Here is a 24,898-nt window from a genome sequence, read left to right on the forward strand (position 1 = left end):
GCCTAAGGTAGCGGAATAATGAGTGCCCACTTAAACAAAGACACTCTCGATGTGCTCATCCTCTAGCACACGACCAAAGCATAAGTGTATGTGACCTCAACACTCTAGAGGTGTTGGTGAGTGCCCGTGAAGGCCGCTCACCTAGTTTTTTAGGTGTTTACAACCCTTTTTGTTTTTGGTATTTTTGGTCCCTTTTTCTAACCGAGCCACGGAATATGGCATGCGATAGCTCAAAATGAGCGCCTTGGATAGGAGGACATGCCGTGCTTTACAGCCCACGATTCGGTTACGTACAGCCCTCGAAATCCAAAAACTAGTATTTTTCTAGGTGGGGAGAAGGCTAGAACTAGTAAGTCCAAATGGTGAGTGTGAAGGGGATGGTGGAGGACTTGCGAAACTTGTCCCACATGCCCTCCCTTCACTTGAGATTCTAGTCTTTATATATAAGGTACTGTGAGTAATATATCAGAGGACTGAGGATTGAGGCCTGGGCCTGGGCTTACGCTTGGGCTTGGGCTTGGGCTTGGGGAAAGATCTTGATCCCTTCCTTTTAGAATAATATTTTTTGAAAATTAATTTCCGACTTTCTTTCTAGTCCCAAATATACCGAGGGTTTTTTTTTCAATTTTTTTTTTCTGAGGATAGTGTGGCGGCATGGACGCCGAGCTCCCATGCACACACAGCACCTCCTAGGAGCTCTGTCTAACCTCCTTGCAGCTAATTAATAGCTAATTAACAATTAATTAACTGTCGAACACAAAATTGCACACTCACACACAGTCAACTCTGTTGCTCATTGTCTACTCTACTTCTCACTGTCTACACTCTCTTACAACTCTACTAACACCTGCATAATATAGATCTTGCAAAACTAACAAAAACCAGTACAATGTAGCACTAACAGAGCTTACAGTTACTAACAAAATCTGCCAAAAACCTGCTAATCTGTCCTTTACATTCACTAAACAGTTCTCACAGAACTCAGCAAAAACCAGAAAACAGATGGAAGAAGGCTTCCAGAGGTAGCACTGAGTGCTCCTCAAGCTTAATGCAAGGCTGTCTTTGTCATAATAACTAATATTTAATTCTCCTGAATGATTTTCTCATGCTAAACTGATCATTTAATATGGGGAAGTACAAGGGGATAAAAAGCTAGAAATTGGTTAAGCTGGAAGACCGGTCACAGTAGGGACCCAAAGGAGGGAAAATAGGGATCCAAAAGGGGGGGCATCTGCAAAAGAGCAATGTGCAACAATGGGCTTCAAAGATCCTAAGGTTCAACCCATTAAGACTTCCAAACTGCTAAGGTTCCAAATTTCAAAGGTTATGTTCAATGGTCAAACTCTAGGTAAATTGGATGCTTTTGGGAAGACTCAAAAATCTTCCCATATCCCTATCCTTGAGGGGGCGAGCCCTTTTAGTAAGGCATGAGAGAGAAACACACACACACACACACACACACACACACACACACACACACACACACACACACACACACACACACACACACACACACACACACTCTCTCTCTCTCTCTCTCTCTCTCTCTCTCTCTCTCTCTCTCTCTCTAGCAATCTCCCTTTACACAAAGGGAATAGGGGACACATGTCAGCTCCCTAGCCGAGTTGGCCCCAAGGTGCATTCAAATCCTATTGAATGGCCATAGAGGTGGACCAATGAGAATTAGGCTAGAGTACATTTAGTTTAATTCATTTAAAAACACTTGATAAAAGAACCATTAGAAAGTAAGCTCTCTAGAAGACTATTGGATAGTCTCCCAAGGGGTCGAATGAGCATTTAGCAGCCCAATGGCTTGCTTGAATCCTATTGGCCAGAAGACTAAGAGGTGCAATGAGAGTTTACTTGCATTAATTAAATACCTAAAGCTCTCACAAAAGGGGAAAGGGGGACACATGTCACAAGGCTATCACTTATGCTTATTAATTATCATTGGCTAAGCTTTGCAGGGTCCAATAGGATGCTAGCATGAGTAAAAAGCAAGAGGGGTCGACCGAGCAAGAGAGGGGGCTGATTTTGGCAAGGCATTATCACACACACTCTCACACAATCTTATGTGTGGAGTAAAGAAGACTATCTCCTTCTCAAGCTTTAATGGAAAGGTCATCATCTACTCCATGCTTGTGAGTAGGGAGGCCTACACCAACAACTCTTGGCTTTGTGATGCAAATCCAACCAAGAGCCAAGCTCCAATGCATGTTCATCTCCTCTACCATTCTAGTTACTAAGCTATGCTAAGCTACATAAGAACACTCCTTCTTCATCTTGATCTACTCTCATACCCCGCTAGCTCTCGCCATCTTTGAAGGCAAGTGAGGTCTTGGGTTTGAGATCGTGAGGGAATTGATGTTGTGTTTTATAAGTGTGAGCTTGGTGCTTGAAGCTTCCATCTTCATTGCACCAACAAGTTATTGAAGAAACACAAAGTATTGTATTGTAAAATGTCCCCCTTGATGGGGGAAACCTATAATACAAAGCCTTTTAGTGGGGGGACCAAATTCGGTCCTCAATTGTTGTCAATAGCTTAATTTCTCTCTCTTTTGAAGCATTGTTCATGCCTATCTAACTAGGTTTATGCTTTTTGTTGCTATCTCCATCCAAGCACTCTTGCTATGCTCATTAGGAATTTATTCTAATGAAATGCTCACTATGTCTATGTTATTTTCCGCTACACACAAGTTTCTAGACCATTCAATGTTACATTGGTATCAGAGCACAAGGTTTCTGTTTTCTTGCTCAAGAAGAGAGGTCCTCAAGCTAACTATAAATGGTTGGTATTATTAATTGCAATTGAGTAAGTAGAATAGGTTTCTGTTTTCTTGCTCAAGAAGAGAGGTCCTCAAGCTAACTATAAATGGTTGGTATTATTAATTGCAATTGAGTAAGTAGAATAGGAATTTTTCAGCCTTGCAATGTGCCTGCTTCATGCAGATAACATGGCATCACCATCGAGAGCTATGGTCTTAATAGTGGAGTCCTACGGGGTTTCCCGACGGCTTAACCACTAGTGAGATATTAGAAGCTTGATAGGAGCTGCTACTGTTTTGGTGTTGAAAGACCCTCTCTTCTATTCCTTGAAAATTAATGATATTCGAGCCACGGGTATAGGAGCGTGAGTGCTTTTCTAAAGGGGTTAAGAGGAGTATCAACTAGGGCTTGAAGTGCCAAAGTAGACCTAAAAATTTTACACCTAAAAGTTGTTAGAATGGCTGATAATAGTAAAGAGAGTGAAATTAATGTTGATAGTTTTGATTTTGCTAATGAGCAGGCTACTAATGATGCCCCTATGCTTGTTAACTACCTTGTTTCTAGGCTTCAACAAGCCATGGGCAATCCATCCCTCCAAAGTGAAGTGCAATGACAGCTACGTGCTCATGGGATTCTCCGAACTCCTAACCAAGAAGAGAGAGTACCTAGGAAGCCTCCTTGTGAGACTTCCAAAATAGGCCTCTCTCTGATAAGGAAAGAAGAAGAGGATCCGTACGAAGGGCTCAAAAATTTACTACTTGACGACGCATCTCCTTCCCAAAGGAGAATTCAAGTTTCAATGGTACATCCCCCACCAAAAGAATGAGAAAGAAGTGAGTCTCCTGCCACCTCTGTGGAGATGGCTCCACGAAGATGGTGGGCAAAACACTCTCCAACACCCCCTAAATGGAGAAGACCATCACACACTTCTCCACACCATAATTCAAAGAGGGATGACAGAAAACAAAAGAAGAAAAAGGCGAGAAAGAGGTCACCTCTTCTCCATCTTCTTCATCCTCTTCCTCTTATGAAGAAAGTGATGGTGCAGACAAGGAGGAACAAGGGAAGAAAAAGGCAAGAAATAGGTCACCCTCTTCTCCATCCTCCTCAAATTCTTCCTCCTCTGAAGAAAGTGATGGTGCAACTTTCGAACCACCAAAAAGAAGAGGCCATAGGAAATCCTATGCCGCGTGGAAGAGGTCCTCCAAGCTCAAAGAGGGAGGAAAGAACATCTCTTTCCTTACCTACGATGGCACCTTTGGTGCTACGGACAAAGTCTTGGCCTTCATTCAACAATTCGATGCAGCGTTTGGAGATGAGGGATTCACGGAGTCCTCTAAGCTATGCCATGTAGCTATGCATTTTCAAAAGTCCACCAGGCAATGGTAGTCTAGCCTACGGGCGAACAGTGAAGCTCCATGAACATGGAAAGCTTTAAGAGCTTCCATCATGAAGCAGTTTTTGGCTACCGATGCCAAAGACAAAGTACTCACTGAATGGCGAAGCTTGAAGCTCTCTCCCTAGGAATCTATTCACAAATATGTAGACAAGTTCTGGGACTTACATCTCAAAGCCACTGTCTTCAAAAAGATGGATTTTGGAGAGCAAAAATAACAATTTTGTGTGGGTCTAAGTGAAGATATGGTGGAGTATGTCAACTCCCAAAGGCGACACACCAAATCTGTGGTCATACACCATACCATGGTGGCTTCACAAATCAATTTCCAACAAGGGGCTAAGAGAAATCTTAAGCCCACGGAGAACAAGAACCATAATAACGAGCCAAAGGGGAAGGACACTGTCCAAAAGTCTCCTAAAGGCAACGCCAACAACAACAAAGCTAAGGAGAAGGGAGTTTATAAAGGAAAAAAATAAACTCTCTCCTGAAGAGCTAGAGCATTATCGTAAAGATAACTGCTGTTTCAAGTGCGGGGAGCAAGGGCATTCCTATCATGCTTGTCCCCACAAAAATACACGAAATGAGCCTCCTAGAGCTACCTTGGTCAAAATCCAAGAAGAGGATGCTCACCACAAAGGATCTCCTCTATGCCATGCTTGGGGAAAGGCAAGAGAACATGATGCTTTGACCGTGGTTCTACTCACAATTTCATATCCACAGAGTTGGCAACCAAGCTAGGCATCCAAGCCTATGAGATGGGAGATGTCCTACCCATCGATGGTGCTTTCAAGGGGCAAGAAGCCTCAGTCACTCCCTTAATCGGGAAATTGAGGCTCCATGTCCAAAGCTATGTGGACAAGGAGGACTTCTTTATCTCTCCTCTCAAGCACGAGGATGTAATCCTAGGGGCACCATGGTTTGATCGCATGGCTGCCAACGTTAAATTCCCATGTCGGATAGAGATCCTAAAATGATCAATAATTTTTGGAAGGGTCTCTTTGAGAATTTAGGGACAAGGCTAAACTTCTCTTCGGCATATCACCCGCAAATGGATGGCCAAAGTGAAATAGCTAACCTAACAATTCTTGATCTACTAAAAGCCTACGTAAAGGAAGTAGATCAAAGGTCCCAATGGGAGAAGTACTTACCCTTGGTGGAGTATACCTACAATAATACTGTACATACCTCCATGAGAAAAGCACCTTTTGAGGTAATTGAGGGAAGATCCAAAAGTCCTTTGCTACTTAAGGTACACGGGAAGATCTTCGCTGCAGATGAGTATAGCCGAGAACTACAAGAATCTTTCCAAAAGATTAAGGATGCTATCTCTATCTCACAACAAAGGCAAAAGGCTACTATTGATAAGCACAGAAGAGCCCACGCCTTCAAAGAAAATGATTGGGTCTTGCTTAAATTTCCCAAGGCTGGATTAAGGCACACGGCGGGCAAGAATCCTACGGGACACCAAAAGTACTATGCTAAGTTAGCAAAAAGGTACTATGGTCCCTTATAGATTCTTAGAACAATCAATGAGATGGCCTATCAACTCAAGTTGCCCAGTCATTGGCTCATACACAATGCTTTCCATGTGAGCCTTTAAAGCCTTACAGTGGAAAGCCACCTCAAGAACCAACTATTGAAGACCCACGGGAGATCAAGGACCAAGAAGAGGTGCTGCAACCCGAGTCCATTCTCCGACATGAAGACAAGGTACTAAGAGGCGGTAAGACTATCCGATGATATATTATTAAGTTTAAGAATTATCCTTTTGAAGATGCTAGATGGATGAAAGGCATACAATTAAAGGATAACCTAAACCTTGTCAATGCTTACAATGCTTCCCTAGAGTAAGCAAATGTAAAAATATTTAAAATGAACAAAGTTTTTGTCTTATAAGACTCTCTTTTTCTTTACTGTGTACAAATGTTAATAATTATGCATGCTTAGAATTAAGTTTGTGGAGATGTTGTCTTCCAAACACGAAGTAGAGCTTGTCACTCTACTATGCAAGATTGATAGGACTAATGCGCATACATGCTTGCGGCAGCTTAGGCTCTCAAGCGCCAAATGGATTAGTCATCCATTCTCGAACAATGCCGTAGGGTAAAATAGGAATCCTCTACCCACTAGGAAAAGGACTAATGACTAGGCTTTATCTTCTCTACCCCATAGTCGAGGACCACTATGATTTCAAGAGAGAGGTAATGTCATAATAACTAATATCTAATTCTCCTAAATGATTTTCTCATGTTAAACTGATCATTTAATATGGGGAAGTACCAGGGGAAAAAAAGCTAGAATATTGGTTAAGCTAGCAGACTGGTCACAGTAGGGATCCAAAGGGGGGGCCACCTACAAAAGAGCAATGTGCAACAATGGGCTTCAAAGACCCTAAGGTTCAGCCCATTAAGACTTCCAAAATGCTAAGATTCCAAAATTCAAAGGTTATGTTCAATGGTCAAACTCTAGGTAAATTGGATGCTTGTGGGAAGACTCAAAAGTCTCCCACATCCCTATCCTTGAGGGGGCGAGCCCTTTTAGTAGGGGATGAGAGAGAAACACACACACACACACACACACACTCTAGCAAGCTCCAAAATGCAAAGGTTCCAAAATTCAAAGGTTATGTTCAATTGTAGAACTCTAGGTAAATTGGATGCTTGTGGGAAGACTCAAAAGTCTTCCCGAATCCCTATCCTTGAGGGGGCGAGCCCTTTTAGTAGGGGATGAGAGAGAAACACACACACACACACACACACACACACTCACTCACTCTAGCAAGCTCTCTTTACACAAAGGGAATAGGGGACACATGTCAGCTCCCTAGCCCAGTTGCCCCCAAGGTACATTCAAATCCTATTGGATGGCCATAGAGGTGGACCAATGAGAATTAGTCTAACTATCCCGAGCGTTTTTTTTCAATTTTTTTTTGGAGGAGGATGTGGCCGCGTGGACGTCGAGCTCCCATGCACACACAACACCGCCTAGGAACTTTGTCTAACATCCTTGCAACTAATTAACAGCTAATTAACAACTAATTAATTGTCTAACACAAAATTGCACACTCACACACGGTCAACTCTGCTACTCACTGTCTACACTCACTAACAGCTCTACTAACACCTGCATAATGCAGATCTTGCAAAACTAACAAAAACCCGTACAATGCAGCACTAATAGAGCTTACAGTTACTAACAGAATCTACCACAAACCTGCTAATCTGCCCTTTAGAGTCATTAAATAGTTCTCATAGAACTCAACAAAAAACAGAAAACAGATGGAAGAAAAGCTTCCAGAGGTAACATTGAGTGCCCCTCAAGCTTAATGCAAGGCTGTCCCTGCCATAATAACTTAATATGGGGAAGTACTAGGGGAGAAAAAGCTAGAATATTGGTTAAGCTGGTAGACCGGTCACAATAGGGATTGAAAGGAGGGAAAATAGGGATCGAAAGGGGGCCCATCTGCAAAAGAGCAATGTGCAACAATGGGCTTCAAAGACCCTAAGGTTCAGCCAATTAAGACTTCCAAAATGCTAAGGTTCCAAAATTCAAAGGTTATGTTCAATGGTCAAACTCTAGGTAAATTGGATGCTTGTGGGAAGACTCAAAAGTCTTCCCACATCCCTATCCTTGAGGGGGCGAGCCCTTTTAGTAGGGGATGAGAGAGAAAGATACACACACACACACACACTCTCTCTAGCAATCTCCCTTTACACAAAGGGAATAGGGGACACATGTCAGCTCCCTAGCCCAATTGCCCCCAAGGTGCATTCAAATCCTATTGGATGGCAATAGAGGTGGACCAATGAGAATTAGGCTAAATCTCCTGAGCGTTTTTTGTCATGTTTTTTTTTTTTTTTGAGGAGAATGTGGCCGCGTGGACGCTGAGCTCCCATGCACACACATCACCTCCTAGGAGCTTTGTCTAAGCTCCTTGCAGCTAATTAATAGCAGATAATTAACAACTAATTAATTGTCTAACACAAAATTGCACACTCACACACAGTCAACTCTGCTACTCACTGTCTACTCTACTTCTCATTGTCTACACTCACTAACAACTCTACTAACACCTTCACAATACAGATCTTGCAAAACTAACAAAACCAGTACAATGCAGCACTAATAGAGCTTACAATTACTAATAGAATCTGCCAAAAACCTGCTAATCTGCCCTTTACACTCACTAAACAATTCTCACAAAACTCAACAAAAAACAGAAAACAGATGGAAGAAAAGCTTGCAGAGGTAGCACTGAGTGCTCCTCAAGCTTAATGCAAGGCTGTCCCTGTCATAATAACTTAATATGGGGAAGTACTAGGGGAGAAAAAGCTAGAATATTAGTTAAGCTGGCAGACCGATCACAGTAGGGGTCCAAAGGAGGGAAAATAGGGATCCAAAGGGGGGGCTATCTGCGAAAGAGCAATGTGCAACAATGGGCTTCAAAGACCCTAAGGTTCAGCCCATTACAAGTTCCAAAATGCTAAGGTTCCAAAATTCAAAGGTTATGTTCAATGGTCAAACTCTAGGTGAATTAGATGCTTGTGGGAAGACTCAAAAGTCTTCCGACATCCCTATCCTTGAGGGGGCAAGCCCTTTTAGTAGGGGATGAGAGAGAAACACACACACACACACACCCTAGCAAGCTCCCTTTACACAAAGGGAATAGGGGACACATGTCAGCTCCCTAGCCCAATTGCCCCCAAGGTGCATTCAAATCCTATTGGATGGCCATAGAGGTGGACCAATGAGAATAGGCTAAATATCCCGAGTGTATTTTTTTCAAATATTTTTTAAAGGATAATGTGGCCGCGTGGACACCGAGCTCCCATGCGCACAGAGAACCTCCTAGGAGCTTTGTCTAACATCCTTGCAACTAATTAACAACTAATTAATTGTCTAACACAGAATTGCACACTCACACACAGTCAACTCTGCTACTCGCTGTCTACTCTACTTCTCATTGTCTACACTCACTAACAACTCTACTAACACCTGCACAATACAGATCTTGCAAAACTAACAAAAAACCAGTACAATGTAGCACTAATATAGCTTATAGTTACTAACAGAATCTGCCAAAAGACTACTAATCTTCCCTTTACAGTCACTAAACAGTTCTCACAGAACTCAACAAAAAACAGAAAACAGATGGAAGAAAAGCTTCCAGAGGTAGCACTAAGTGCTCCTCAAGTTTAATGCAAGGCTGTCCCTGTCATAATAACTTAATATGGAGAAGTACTTGGGGAGAAAAAGCTAGAATATTGGTTACGCTGGCAGTCCGGTCACAGTAGGGATCTAAAGGAGGGAAAATAGGGATCCAAAGGGGGGGCCATCTGCAAAAGAGCAATGTGCAACAATGGGCTTCAAAGACCCTAAGGTTCAGCCCATTAAGACTTCCAAAATGCTAAGGTTCCAAATTGAAAGGTTATGTTCAATGGTCAAACTCTAGGAAATTGGATGCTTATGGGAAGACTCAAAAGTCTTTCCACATCCCTATCCTTGAGGGTGCGAGCCCTTTTAGTGGGGGATGAGAGAGAAACTCTCTCTCTCTCTCTCTCTCTCTCTCTCTCTCTCTCTCTCTCTCTCTCTCTCTCTCTCTCTCTCTCTCTCTCTAGCAAGCTCCCTTTACACAAAGGGAATAGGGGACACAAGATAGCTCCCTAGCCCAATAGCCCCCAAGGTGCATTCAAATCCTATTGGATGGACATAGAGGTGGACCAATGAGAATTAGGCTAGAGTACATTTAGTTTAATTCATATCAAAACACTTGATAAAAGAACCAATAGAAATTACGCTCTTTAAAAGACTATTGGACAGTCTCCGAAGAGTTCCAATGAGCATTCAACAGCGCAACGTCTTGCCTGATTCCTATTGGCCAGAAGACTAAGAGGTCCAATGAGAGTTTAATTGCATTAATTAAATACCTAAAGCTCTCACAAAAGGGGAAAGGGGGACACATGTCACAAGGCTATCACTTATGCTGCTTAATTATCATTGGCTAAGCTTTGCAGGGTCTAATAGGATGCCAACATGAGTAAAAATCAAGAGGGTTCGACCAAGCGAGAGAGGGGGATTGATTTTGGCAAGGCATTATCACACACACACTCACACAATCTCATGTGTGGAGTAAAGAAGACTATCTCCTTCTCAAGATTTAATGGAAATTTCATCATCTACTCCAAGCTTGTGAAAAGGGAGGCCTACACCAACAACTCTTGGCTTTGTGATGCAAATCCAACCAAGAGCCAAGGTCCAATGCATGCTCATCTCCTCTACCATGGTAATTACTAAGCTATGCTAAGCTATCATGAGTGATTATGTGAGGAGACATACTTCTTTCTTGTAAGAATACTCCTTCTTCCTCTCGATCTACTCTCATACCCCGCTAGCTCTTACCATCTTTGAAGGTGTGTGAGGTCTTGGGTCTGAAACCGTGAGGGAATTGATGTTGTGTTTTATAAGTGTGAGCTTGGTGCTTGAAGCTTCCATCTTTATTGCACCAACAAGTTATTGAAGAAACAAAAGTATTGTATTGTAAAATGTCTCCCTTGATGGGGGAAACGTATAATAGAAAGCCTTTTGGAGGGGGGACCAAATCCGGTCCTCAATTGTTGTCAATAGCTTAATATCTCTCTCTTTTGAAGTATTATTCATGCCTATCTAACTAGATGTTATGATTTTTGTTGCTCTCTCCATCCAAGCACTCTTGCTATGCTCATTAGGAATCTATTCTAATGAATTTCTCACTATGTCTATGTTATTTTCCGCTACACACAAGTTTCTAGACCATTAAATGTTACAGTCCCCGGCAGTGGTGCCAAAAATGTACGCTTTGCCGTACGTGCCGAAGGCTGGAAACTTGCCTGTGCACTGTGTGCGAGCCTCGAAAGGCTGCAAACATACATCTAGAGAATCTTACCAAGCTCAAAGAACAATGGTGTGTCACTCACCTCTCAATGCTGCTGTCGTGAAGGATCCTTTGCTGCAAAGAAGAAGGAGCTGCCGCCGATGCCGCTCTTTATCGCCTTGCGGCCGTTGATGTCGCCACAATGATCGATCACACACACACACACACACACACACACACACACACACACACACACACACACACACACACACACACACATACACACACTTTCTCTCTCTCTCTCTCTCTCTCTCTGTGTGTCTCTCTGTCTCTCTCTAGCATACACACACACATATACACAAAGGAGAAGGAGACATAGATGGAGTAAGAGAACTTCTTAGATTACACATCAGAGAATTAGTATTTTTATGTCAAATGGACCGTTTATAAGAGTTCAACCCATTCATACATGGGTGCCCACAGTGGCCGGTCATTTTGCAAAAATATTGTAAAACTAAGATAAGGGGTGCGCCTCTCATGACAATTTACCTACACATCTACTGGACCGACAAGCCCGGTCCATGACTCTACCAAATAAATAATACGGGGTCCATCGTGGTGATAGGGTGTCCATGAGGGTTAATAGATTCCATGCTTTTAGTCATCTAATTCTTTTGCAGACATGTTAAAACTTGTTAGCAGCAAGCTAACACAGATACCATTTTTCGGAGTTCTCCTTGTAAAAACAATTATTATTTTGATAAATTGAGAATATTGTAACTCCTATTTTCTTGGTAAACTCTGTAATTAATGAGCCGGGGCTACAAGCTTCCAGATTGTATCAGCCATCCAGCTTTGGTAGAACTCCATATTATTACTTTTGACCACCCAAAAACCTTGGATAAGGTATAAAAGCCAATTTTTGTAAGATTTTTATAAGTTTTGGATAAGAAATACACAGGTGAGCTAACGACGCTCACTTCTCTCCTTCTCGCGCTTCCTACTCCCTCCCTGGTTGTCACATTGCGAATGCGTTTGTTGCATTGCAACCGCAGGTAAGAGCTCTACGCATTGACGTAAGCAGTTCACAGTATTTTGTAGCTTTTGGCATCGCTGACCCACGGCCTAATTTCATAATAACTAGGAATTTACACTTTTAAAACGAAAACTAAGCATAGGCGGGGTATTGGGGCATCATTGCTAAGCATTTACATGCATTCTGGGTCGAAAACCACTAGGTCAAAAATCCACTGTTGTTAATAATCACGATTTTGGAACTTGACCTAAAGTGGGGTTTGAGGGCATAGGCATGTGTGCTTAGGTCTTATAAACTTGTCCTAGAAGTTTCGTTACGTTTGGATGTCATTTGATGCTGTAACGGATGTGATTTGCTTACCGATGAGCGATTGGCTTTTGGTGATTTCAGTCACTTGAGCGTAGCTTGAGTTAGATGCGAGTTGTTAGTTGTTTTTCGAGAGATTGACAACCTCTTGTAGCCTCTATGCACTAGTCGAGTCAACTTCATCCCATGGTTTGACAAATTAATCGTGGTTCTCGCTAATACTGCAATAAGATAGGATGGTGAGGTTAGACATGCATCCCATATTTGACACCGTTGCTGGGGATCAAAGAGACCTAAACTAGGAAAAACACGAGTGTCTTGTGTAATTGTCCTTTAACTTCCTCTAGGTTCGCCTAGAGTTCAAAACTCCTTTTAGAAACCGCTTAGCCTAAAATTGTCGTCTTTTGCTGTGTAGAGGTAGCTTGGAAGTAATCATACTTGCTGAGTACCTTTAGGACTGTAGGATTGTAGATTTAGATTAGAATTTGGAGAATGATTGGTAGACGAGACAAGTCTTAAGATCAAGACTCTGAAAAACATAAAAAACACAAGAAAACGAGTGTTTGTGGACACTTTCCCTAACCCCATTGCATAAGAAACTAGGAGTAGGGTAAGTAGGATCCGAGGTGGATTTCAGAACATTGCTCTCTCTGAAAGAATCAAGTGTGAGTTGTTATGTAAGGTTGCAGAATTTCAGTTCTACAGCTAGAAATAGCACGAAAAGACTTGAATTCACTCAATCCAACTGGGGATTAAGCATAAGAGTTGTCTGAACCAGTGGGTAAGCTCAAGGACACTTTGAGGTAAAAATTTCAAGAAGTTGACCAAAACTCAGATTATTTACTTTTTCTTGATATTTTAGGCCAAACTAAGTTTTGACTTGATTTATAGGCTTAAAAAACATCATAAAAAGATTGTCTTTGAGAAAATTGCAAAAAAATGCTCATTTCAAGCCTCAAGTTAATAATCGTGATTATTAACTTTTTGCTCTAAATTAGCCAAGACTCATATCATTGATTCATTGCATGTGTACAAACAACTTTTGTAAATGCCTAAGAGATTTGGATCACTAAACTGGCAAAAAATTGGGTAAAAACTAAAGTTTGTACTGATTTTTTGAATCTTGAGTATGAATTGAGGAAACATTTATCCAAACTTGTTGAAAATTTATTTATAGGCTTATATTGATGTGATAAACATGCGTATATGCTCAGTTGACCAAAAACTTGTAAAATTTTGACAAAAGTAAATAACCGTGATTATTTACTTCTGCGCTGTTTTTGAACTTTTTTGACCAAGTTGGCATACCACTACCTTTATCATGTTGTAATAAGCCCACAAATCAAATTTGATAAGATTTGGATCACTGGAGTGAAAACTGTGACAAAAATTGCAAAGTTAGTCTGCGGACAGATAATTGATGACCATTTGACAAAAAATTGTCCAAACTTGATGAAAATTGGCTAGTGATCTTAACATAAGGTGCTTAATAGATCTATGTCAAAGTTGGGACAAAAATTTGTAAAAAATTATCAGAAGTAAATAATCGCGATTATTTACATCTGCTTCAAAACTTGGTGATTTTGCAAATTTGAGTATACCACAAGGTCAAGCACATCAATTGGACCCCACAATTTTGGTGAAATTTGGACCACAAAAGTGAGACTTAAGGCAGATTCTCGAAATCAGAGTCCGCGGACATGGAACAGTGGGTAAACTTGATCAAATTTTGTCCAAACTTGTTGACACTTGCCCAAGGGCTTTAACAAGTTGTATACTTGCCAAACCAATCCAAAAAGTGCAAAAAAGTGACAAAAGTAAATAATCACAATTATTTACTTCTGCTATCCAGAGACTTCAAATTTGACTTTTGGACTTATACAGTGTTACACCAGCATAATATAAGGCCATAGGGAAATTTTGGGTTCAACTGGATCAAAATTGGTACAGATACACTCAATTTACAAATTGCAGATTAAAACCTTTGTTTTGCTAAGCTGAATCTGAAAGTCAAAATTTTGATTTCCATAGCACGAATTGAAGTGAAATACAGAGACCAATCACTCGAGTTCTCAAGAGCTCTACTGTCCTTATAGAAAAATAGCTAATTTGATAAATTTTGTACAGGAATTAGGTTGCAGACGAGGAATGAATGGCTTGACAGAAAGTTGCAATTGAATCAAGTGGAAATTGACGACAAGCCAATCTAAGGTGAGTACTCAAACCAAGGCTTCATAAGTCTATATGAACCTTAGATCCGGTCGTGTAATAGGAAATCAAGGCCTATTCGGAGAAAACACCAGTAGAGTATCCACTGAAGAAAGCATGAATCAAGGCAATTCCTTGCACACAATTCCTGAAGAAGTCTCAGACACTTTTTTAGATTCAACATCCAAAATGTCTTCTTACTTGAATCACTCGAAAACCGGAAAGACAATGCGCTACAAGCATATCCTCTCTTTTTACAAGACTAATCATCATGGAGCCCAGGTTTACTTGGATCCTAACGAAGAGTATGCTATTCGCATTGATGATCATGGTATTGAGTTCGAAGAAGAGATTAGGGCAAATAAATAAGGAAAAATGTACATGGATCAAAACGGAACTCAATATGTACAAGTTGAAAATCCTGACGTGGTAGACAAATGGGGCTTAGAAGTAAACACTATAATCCCAGATATGTCAGGAAAGGAAGGACCACCAACTTTGAAATTAGAGGGATACGATCAAGTAGACTTGACGCCTTTGAAACAGCTTAGTACGGATAATCCTAGGATCGGAGTCTATTGTTGGGAAGATAGAAACATAAAAGATCTTTTATGGACTTCTCATGCTAGCCATGACAATTAACGGCCATGAAGATCATCTATATCTTCAAAATCAAAGATAAGGGATTTGCGGATCTACCAACTTACTTGTTTAGGGATTGTTATAACGACAACTTTGTTATGATGACTCCTGAGGAGGTAGAACAAATCAAATACCAGGGGTATTCCATACAGGATTGATATTGGGTCAAGGACCAGAAACCACTCCAAGAGACGAACATCGTGAGAGATCATCTGAGAGTAATGTGAAGAAACCAGAAACCACCTCATCACGTAGAAAAACGGGTGACACTAAGGCCAGCCCAGGGCTACATGAGTAGCTATTTCCGACAAACTGGTTTGAAGGAATCGGAGCAGGACCAACTCCCAGAAGACCTGGAGTTGAACCAATTAGACGTATTAGACCAGCTGATTTTCAAAAATGGATCAGAAAATACAGTGGATCCGGGGATCCATATGACTACTTAGCAAGATTTAAGCAAGTGCTAAGAGCAGAGCGTATATACGATTTCTATACTCAATTCGAGGGGTTTGGAATGACATTAGAAGGAAAGATTTGACATGGTTCCAAAACATTCCACCAAGGTCAATCATGGATTTGAATACATTAGCTCAAGGATTTGTAGCTGCTTGTTTTAAAACGGGGATTAAACATAATACGGTAGCTCAAATCTACAGCTTTAAACAGAAACATGGTGAGTCTGTTAGGGATTGTGCAACTCGAATGAAATAATACATTGCCAGAGCCTAGAGATGGAGATACCTGTAGAGGAGTGACTTGTCTCATTGTTTTTGGAGGGACTGCTAAACAAAGAACTTCATGCTATACTTTATAGTAAAAAGCATACAACCCTAGAGGCGTGTGTGTCTAATGCTATTGATCTAGGAGACAATTGTGAGATCTTTAATGAAGAGAATATCCCTAAGGATAACCAAAGTGAGAAGACTGCATCCACAAAACCAGCATAAGTGGAAACGGCTGCTGCGGCACCACTCTCAGCCATAGAAGATATGCTAAAAAGGATGAATGACATGATGAACAATATGCAAAAAGCACCTATAAGAGGACCAGGACAGGGGATATCCCCACAAGGACAACCAATTAGGCCACAAAAATGGTGTGCAATCCAGGGTAAATGGACCAACCATGAGACCCACGAGTGCTACTTCAGACCAAAGTATGATGGTAATGTTCAATACGTGCCCATGAGACCCCAGGGACAACCCATGTACAGATATCAACCTAATATGGCTCAAGTTCAAAGACCACCAATGGGTATGGAGAGACCTCAACCTGTGTTGGGACAACAAACTCCTTATCCAGGACATAATGTGGTGCTTGTAAAGTACATGCACTCAGAAGCAGTCATAGATGAACAAGCATTAGTGCCTGTTACAACCTATGTAGAGTCTAGTCCATCTACAGTAATGGTAGAGGGAGATTGGTACAGTCCACAACCACCACCAATGGAGGAAACCATGACTTATGCTCCACCAGAGCTCGCACCAATGTATTATGTAGCTAATCAAGGTGTTAGACCTCCCATGGGAAGACCCATGATGAAGCCCAGAACAGGAAACTGTCATAACTGTGGTGCTAATGACCATTGGAAGAACAAATGTCTAGAGCCTGACAAAAACCTCAAACCAATTGAAGCCTATTGCATACAATGTTGTAAAAAGGGAGGACACTTTCCGAAAGATTTTCCTAAGAATCTTTTGAACAAGAAAAAAACTGTTCAATGAACAGATTGTCTTGCCGTTTACTGGGGAAATGGTGGCTGGCTAGGGTTAGGGGGAAAAAGAACCTGAACCACAAGGCTCTGTGTGTTCCGTGACGCTTTTTAAAAAACCTCGCTAGTACCCTCCTCCTTCCTGTTCTTCGATGACGAAGGGCTTCCCTCAACTTCGCTTGACGGCCCTGAGCTCAATTCGTGTCCGCCAGTCGTCAGCTGTGGTTTTTACCCTACCCAGGGTGTCCGCTCTGCCCGTGAGACGGTTTTTTAACCACGACGTCTACGTTTAAGTTTAAAGGCAGTCCCTTTACGAATGATATTTTATCTAAAGCTTCATAAGACACGATAACGCCAATTAAACAGAGCCACATGCAAAGGAATGGATGAAAACAGTTATAACAGCACTGTGCTAGCAAGAAAACTATACCCTACCACTTCACTAAACCAAGCGCATGGCGCAGGAGGCATGACCCGGGGAAGAGCTCTATGATACATTTAGGTCGATAGCCACTTTCATTTCAATACTGGATTTACCCTAAGGATATCATTAAACATTTGACTTAATGCATATATGACTAAAACTTCTACGGTGTACACGTCTATACTATTAATAATGATGCCATCTCCACCACAGTTACTTCAATCAGAAATGCGAATACGAAAAGAAAAGCTATGACTAGGATACCAGCTACTAAAATGACTAGAGGTTGCAGATGCCCCGTTGGTGGTTTTTCGAAAGACTTAATCATAATGCATACCTTGGCAGTCGTTCCGAAGTAAAGGGTGGTTTTCTCTTTTTGTTGATGTAGCTATTTAGTCAACGTAGTCCAAGTGATGCCTAGTAGCTCATCTGAGAGCGAACCGATTGTTCCAATCAAGGTAATCACTAGAGCCTAAGCAAAGAAAAAGAAACAAAATTCCTCTGATGATTCTGAGAAAGAATCAAAAGGAGCAGAAGCAAAAGATATGAGATTAGAAAACAAAAACAACGGGTTAAAAACGAAGAGAAAACAAAAATTCTAGCCCAAGACAAGTCGAAAGAAACGGGTAGTGAATTCAAGGAAACAACCGTGAAATCTGGAGGATCCATTTTGGTTGATAAAATTTTTGAGCCTATCAATGCCGCCTTGGAAGCCTACCGAGCAGGACTTAAAGCGGACCAAAACATGGAAAACAAATGGAAAAACTATCCATCTCTAGACATGGAAGCAGCCAAGCTGGAAGCTTATCAAAATTTGGTAAGAATCACGCAGGAAATGCTGGATAAATAGAAACCCAAGCCTGAAAGTATTGCAAAATCGGAAGAGCTTGGGTAGAAGAAATGAAAGCAAAATCCGATGTGGTGGCAGAACCCCACCTTGAAACAAATGAACCAGAGCTCATAGTGCCGGACAGTGAAGATGCCTTAGACGGAATTCCATTCATAGAGGAAGAGTGGCCAGGACACTTATGGGAAAAGGTAAGAGAGATCAATGATGGGAGCCTAACTTTAAAGTCGGCTCCTATAGAGGAAGTCTGGTTGGATAACCTACCATCTGATATAAGCATGGATATACAATCCTTATACGGGGATTGCGGATCAGAGGCTTCAGGGATATCTAAACCAATGACATTAAAAACATTACCTTCTTACTTGGGAGATAATGAAGATGAATCTATCATTTGCAAGACCACTCAAGTAAAAAGAGCCAAACAGACCCTAGAAGTAGACAACATTCATTCAATCATGTCTACACCTATCCAATGCACTCTTACTTTGGGAGAACTGTTGAAACTCAGGCCATACTTATGGAATGATTTACAAAAAACCCTAGAAAAGGTGGGGATAACGGGGTTAATCTCTAAGAATTTGGGAAATTCAAAAAATGAAACGGAATACAAAGAGATTCGATCAGTTCCTATGAACAAGGTCGGAGAATATTATGAAGGGGAAGAAGGAAACACTACCCTCCCAGTGAAGTATAATGACATTGAAACCATGGCAATATTGGATAGTGGAGCTGGCATAGCCATAGCCACTAAAGCAATATTGGAATCCTGGGGACAACCAGCCATTAGATAAACACGAATGAAATTGCAGTTGGCTGACGGACACATTGAAAGACCATTAGGGCTACTAGAAAAAGTGATAGTCAACTCCTGTGGAATTGAATATCAACACACTTTTGCCATAGTAGACTTTGGAAAAAAACTCAACTATGAAATCATATTGGGAAGACCTTTCATGCGACAGGTACAGCTTATCCAAGATTGGGGAAACGACTATCTGTACTTGAAGCAGGTGGGATCTATAACAAGAGTCAATCTAAAAGACCACACCTATAGAGACATATTGAAAACACCCATCCAAGAGTTTGATTCAGTCTCTTCGGTTGAAACTAAACTTTCATCTTGGCTAAACAAAGACACTCCTATTTGGATGTGCGGAGCTTCAAAAAATGGAATCTTAAGACGAGAGGAATGTATCCTAGAAAGGGACTGTACAGATGAAGCCTACATACCTGAACCCTTTCCAGAGCATTTATTCGAACCATTCAAGTGGACTCAAATTTTAGCGACAATGGATGCATGAACACGTCTATGTCTACTCAATTTTGCAATGAGGATGGCTATGACATAATTCCCATCCAAATGATGTCAGTTCTTAACATTGAAAAAAAGAATGAGGAAACAAAGGACTTGATGAAAGCTCAACAAGTCTTTTTTGACCTCTATTACGATGCAACTGATGAGTTGGATGAACACTCATCTACCTCAGAAGATTCGGGATCCGAAAAAGAACATACGAGAGCTCAACTACTCTTAAGGGGAAGGGAGGAAAAGTTTTTTGACTTTCCAAACCAGAAATCAAGAAGACAAAAATGGTATAGAAGAAAGAGGGACACTAAAATTGTGAAAGCACGACCTATGCCATCAGTCTCCAGTAAAACACAATTCCTGATGCAGATAGATGCTAATGATTGTGTCAAGGATAAAATAACTGGCAGATATCCTTCAAACGGAAACTCAAAAATAACTCAGACATTGAGAAAAACAAGGAAGGGTACTCGCAAAGAACATCAGGATAAAAAACCACTCATGACCAGAGTCGAGAGGAAAAAGAAATATCAAGAGTTGAAAAAAGCTCTAAAGGAGATATACACAACCGAAATGGAAACCACGGAAGAGGATGGTAAGGATGTAATGCATGTTCTATCCCATTACAAAAAGTATACTCTCCAAGATCGAAAAATCATAATCGAACAACCGGTTAGGGAACTCCGGAAACAAGGCGAGTCTTACGAAGGCCCTGAAAACGCTCAAAGAGTAGACTTGGCTGAACCAAGAGGAGAGCCTAGACCGGCTTACATTGCAAATTACCTAACAGAAGAAGAAGAAAAGCTTTTGCTAAGCTTGTTAAAGGAATACCGGGATATCTTTGCTTGGTCTTACAAGGATCTCAAGGGTGTTGATTTAGAAATCTGCCAACATACCATACCCATGAGAGATGATGCGAAACCAAGTAGACAGAGACCATACACTTATAACAAAACATTTACCAGAAAGATCAAAGAAAAGATTGAAAAACTAATGGAAGCCAAATTCATTTACAAAATTTAACACACTGATTGGGTGTCCCCAATTGTGGTAGTACCTAAGAAGAATGGGAAATTACAAGTGTGCGTTAATCTCAAAAAGGTGAATACAGCTACCATTAGAGACAACTTTCCTCTTTCGATAACGGAGCACGTTTTAGAACAAGTGGAAAGAAAATAAGCTTATAGTTTCCTAGATGGTTTTTCGGGATACAATCAACTTTTGGTTGACCCAAAAGATCAGCATAAAACTGCTTTTGCAACAAAATGGGGTATATTTGCCTATCGGGTTATGCCGTTTGGGTTAACTAATGCTCTAGCCACATTTCAAAGATTGATGAGCCATGCTTTCAAAGAGTATCTTCGGAAATTCTTGGAAGTATACATGGATGATTTATGTGTACATTCGTCAATCCGAGCTGTGTACATGGATGATTTATGTGTACATTCGTCAATCCGAGCTGATCATTTTGAACACCTCAAAAAGTTATTCGAGAAATGTAGACTTTACAGGATTTGCTTAAACCCGAAAAAGTGCACATTCATGGGAAGACAAGGGAAAATCCTTGGACACATAGTGTCTAAAAATGGCATAGCTACCGATATTGAAAAGATTCATGTCATTGCTGATTTACCTAGACCAACAACAGCTAAAGGGGTACAAGCCTTCATGGGACATTGTGGATATTACCGACGGTTCATCTACATGTATGCTATAATTGCAAAACCCATGTGTAGCTTGATTATGCACTTTGAATGGACTGAGGCATGTGAAGAATCCTTCATGAAGCTTAAGCAAGCTCTCACCTGAGCTCCAATATTGAAAGCACCCAATTGGGATAAGGTATTCTACGTACATGTAGATGCTTCAAACTTTGCTACTTCTTGTATACTAGCCCAACCAAGAGATGGGAAAATTGACTTTCCTATTTCTTATGCTAGCCGACAATTAAATATGGCAGAAAAGAATTACACCACCACTAAAAGAGAAGGACTAGGAATGATCTATGCCGTTAAAAAGTATAAACATTACCTATTGGCCAACAAGTTTGTGTTCTTTGTGGACCACCAAGATTTGTTATGTTTGGTCAACAAGCCATGCAGCACAGGAAGAAGAGTGAGATGGTTCATCATTCTTCTCGAATTGGATTTCACTTTGGTTGTAAAAAAAGGCACTACACATCAACGAAAAAATAATTTGTCCAGGATTGTTTCAGGGGAATCACCTAGAGGGGTAGATGATGATCTCCCAGATGCCTATTTGTTCTCTGTGGAAATGATACCGAGATGGTCGGAAAAAATCGTGTCAATGATGACAATAGCTCAAGTGGATTCACCACTTCCTATCACAGTTGATTTAATCGAGCAATCAGCTACGTATCAATTACTAGCTGGGAGGCTATAGAAAAGAAATCAAGACGGGATATTGCTTTTATGCATTAACCCCGAAGAAAGGGATCAGTACCTAAGTCAAGCACATGTTACCATAGTAGGACTTCACTTTGCGGAAGACCAAACTATGGAACGAATCTTAAGACTTGGAGTATTTTGGCCGACTATGAGAAGAGATGTTCGATCTTTTGTAAAAGATTGCCCCCAATGTCAGAAACAACCACCCATTCCTCATGTAACATTGTTTCAAATGTCACATGTTCCTAAGTGGAGTAACTATTTGGTTACTTACTTATCGAACCAAATATTTCCTGAGGATATGAGTAAACACCGTCAAAGAGCAATTGAAACGAAAGCAAGAGACTATGCTCTCATTGGGAACCAATTGTATCGGAGAGGTAAAGATCAACATTTGCGTCTTTGTGCAAATAAAAACGAGTATATTCTGATTATAGAACAAGCACATGCTGGATTAGCTGGAGGTCACTTTTCTAGTGAGACCACCGTAAGAGCAATCTTGATGGCAGGCATATGGTGGCCAACACTTTTTGCAGATGCCGAAGAATATGTTCGACGGTGTGATGCTTGTCAACGAGAAAAAATGCCAACATGAGTAGACAACATGCCCTTAAGACCAATGATAGGGGCTAGAGCCTTTGCAAAATGGGGTATAGATTTTGTTGGACCGATATAGCCACCTGCTTATAGAACCCAAGCTCAATATCATTGTAGCTACAGAGTATTTGACCAAGTGGGCCGAGGCTAAAGCAACCCAAAAGAATGATGCCAGAACCACTGCTGCATTCTTATATGAGTATGTATTCGTAAGGTATGGACTGCCAATAGAGATTGTCAGTGATCGGGGGACTCATTTCCTCAACGAGGTAATAGATTATTTGCTTAATGAGTTTATGGTTATCCATAACAAATCAGCGCCCTATCACCTACAAGCAAATGGACAAGCTGAACATACAAATAAAATTCTTGGCTCGGTACTGACCAAAGTGGTTAGTACAGGAAGGACAGACTGGGAAATGAATCTCCATGCTGCTCTATGGGCTTATCGAGTTTCATTCAAAACGGCTTTAAATGCTACACCCTTTAACCTTGTTTATGGTCTTGATGCCATACTGCCAATAGAATTTCTATTGCCGACCTTAAGGGTAGCACAAAATCTTGAGTGGACTCGACATGAATTGTCAGAAAGACTTGAAGATTTGGAAAAGCTAGACGAGCAGAGGCTAACTGCTGTAGCTTATATCTATGCACAAAAGAGGAAACAAAAACAGTTTTTTGATTCCCACTTAATCACCAAAATTTTCAAGAAAGGGGACTTAGTTCTAGTCTATTCCCTTAAGCAACACATTCCCAAGTTTAAGAAAAAGGGAAATGGACCATTTATCATTGAAGATGTATCTCCAAGTAGAGCAGTAAAATTGTCAACCATAGATGGTGAACCAATGGCTAATTGGATTAGTGAATATCGTTTAAAGAAATACAATTTGCCACTAACCAATGAATTGCTAGAGAGAATGCATGCAGCCAAACAAAGGAAGTTGAAGCGACAACAAGTTATTGATGAAGCCTAGGAGGAAGCTAGACTTCAGGTGCTCAAGCGTAAAGCTGCTTTCAAGAATCAACAGATACCGATTCCCATCAACACTTTGGAACTAGATGATCGACAATGGGAATTACCTAAAGACGTAGTTTCAACAGATGACGATTGATGGAATCAATCTCCGCATCAAAGTACAGCTCAACAGTCATAGCACCAATGCTTTGGTAGAGACACATGATCTAGAGTGAATGCAGTCAGTTATTCCACATACAAGAAGGCAACAAGTCAAGCATTGACTGCAGGAATAACGACAATCAAAGGATGCAACAACAACCCAACTCCAACCTTCATAGTAGTCAACTTGAACGTGGTAGTACATGGATGCTCATGTCCGCATCAGTTTGTATGCTTGCCGGATGAACGCATGAATGAGACGATGATTCTTGGCATTCCTTGGATGCGTACATACAAAGCAGTACCAGATTGGGATACAAATCAGCTAAAGCTATCCCTCAAAGTAGGGCAACTCATTGTTCCTGTTGCACCAAGCAACGAGGAATGGAAAAGATGCAATCAAAAGACCAATCCACGAAATAAATCTTTTTCATCCCCTCGACAAACAAATGCTACACGTAGCATGCAAGGAGTTAGGCAAATTTGGGTACTAAAGGTACAACTTGTGGATAAACCAAATCAGATCTTGGGGCCTAAAATTTCACCAAAGAAACAGAAGACGGTTCTAAGGATTTGAGCACAGAATCGCGCATCTATGAACAAGGAACCTAATATGAAAAATGTTTGGAAGAAAAAGGAGCACTTATCTTCTCCACACAACGCGAAACCAATCAAACAGTGGCAAGTTAAGTCTCAACAGACTCTCAAAAACCATGCACCAAGCAGACCGAGCTACCAATGGCGAGAAAAAGCTTGACAACCGTCTAAAGTGCTCCAACAGCTAGCAATCAACGTGCTTAAACACCCTGATGGAACTATCCAACAGAGAGCACAAAGGCTACAAGATTTGCTCTTCAGAAGACATCAACAACAAACCTCGACATCGGAAAACCTCGAGTTATTTACTCAAGACCCAGCTCTTGCACAACATATTGAGTTGGATTGCATTGATCTTCATATCATGGTAGAGCCAATCACGGCTATGCATAGACACAATTGATCGACCCATGCATGCAGTCGTCCCGGAGAACGCCATCTAGGAGGGGTGGAAGGGTACTACTAAATACTAAGTAATTAAGGGCAATGTTTGAAGAGGGAGGGAAAAGTTTCATGTTAACGTGTGATTTTTTGCAAAATTACCTAATAATGCCCTTATAATTCATCATCAAGGAAAAATTCACTGATAATATCTTCCCGATGAGTGTAAATAGTGTATATACTACCAGAAAATCATAAAAAATAGTCCTTTTTTGGATATTTTTCATCTTTTTTGTTGAA

This window comes from Adiantum capillus-veneris, chromosome 24 (genome assembly GCF_014529385.1).
Source record: "Adiantum capillus-veneris isolate H3 chromosome 24, ASM1452938v2, whole genome shotgun sequence".
Lineage (NCBI taxonomy): Eukaryota > Viridiplantae > Streptophyta > Polypodiopsida > Polypodiales > Pteridaceae > Adiantum > Adiantum capillus-veneris.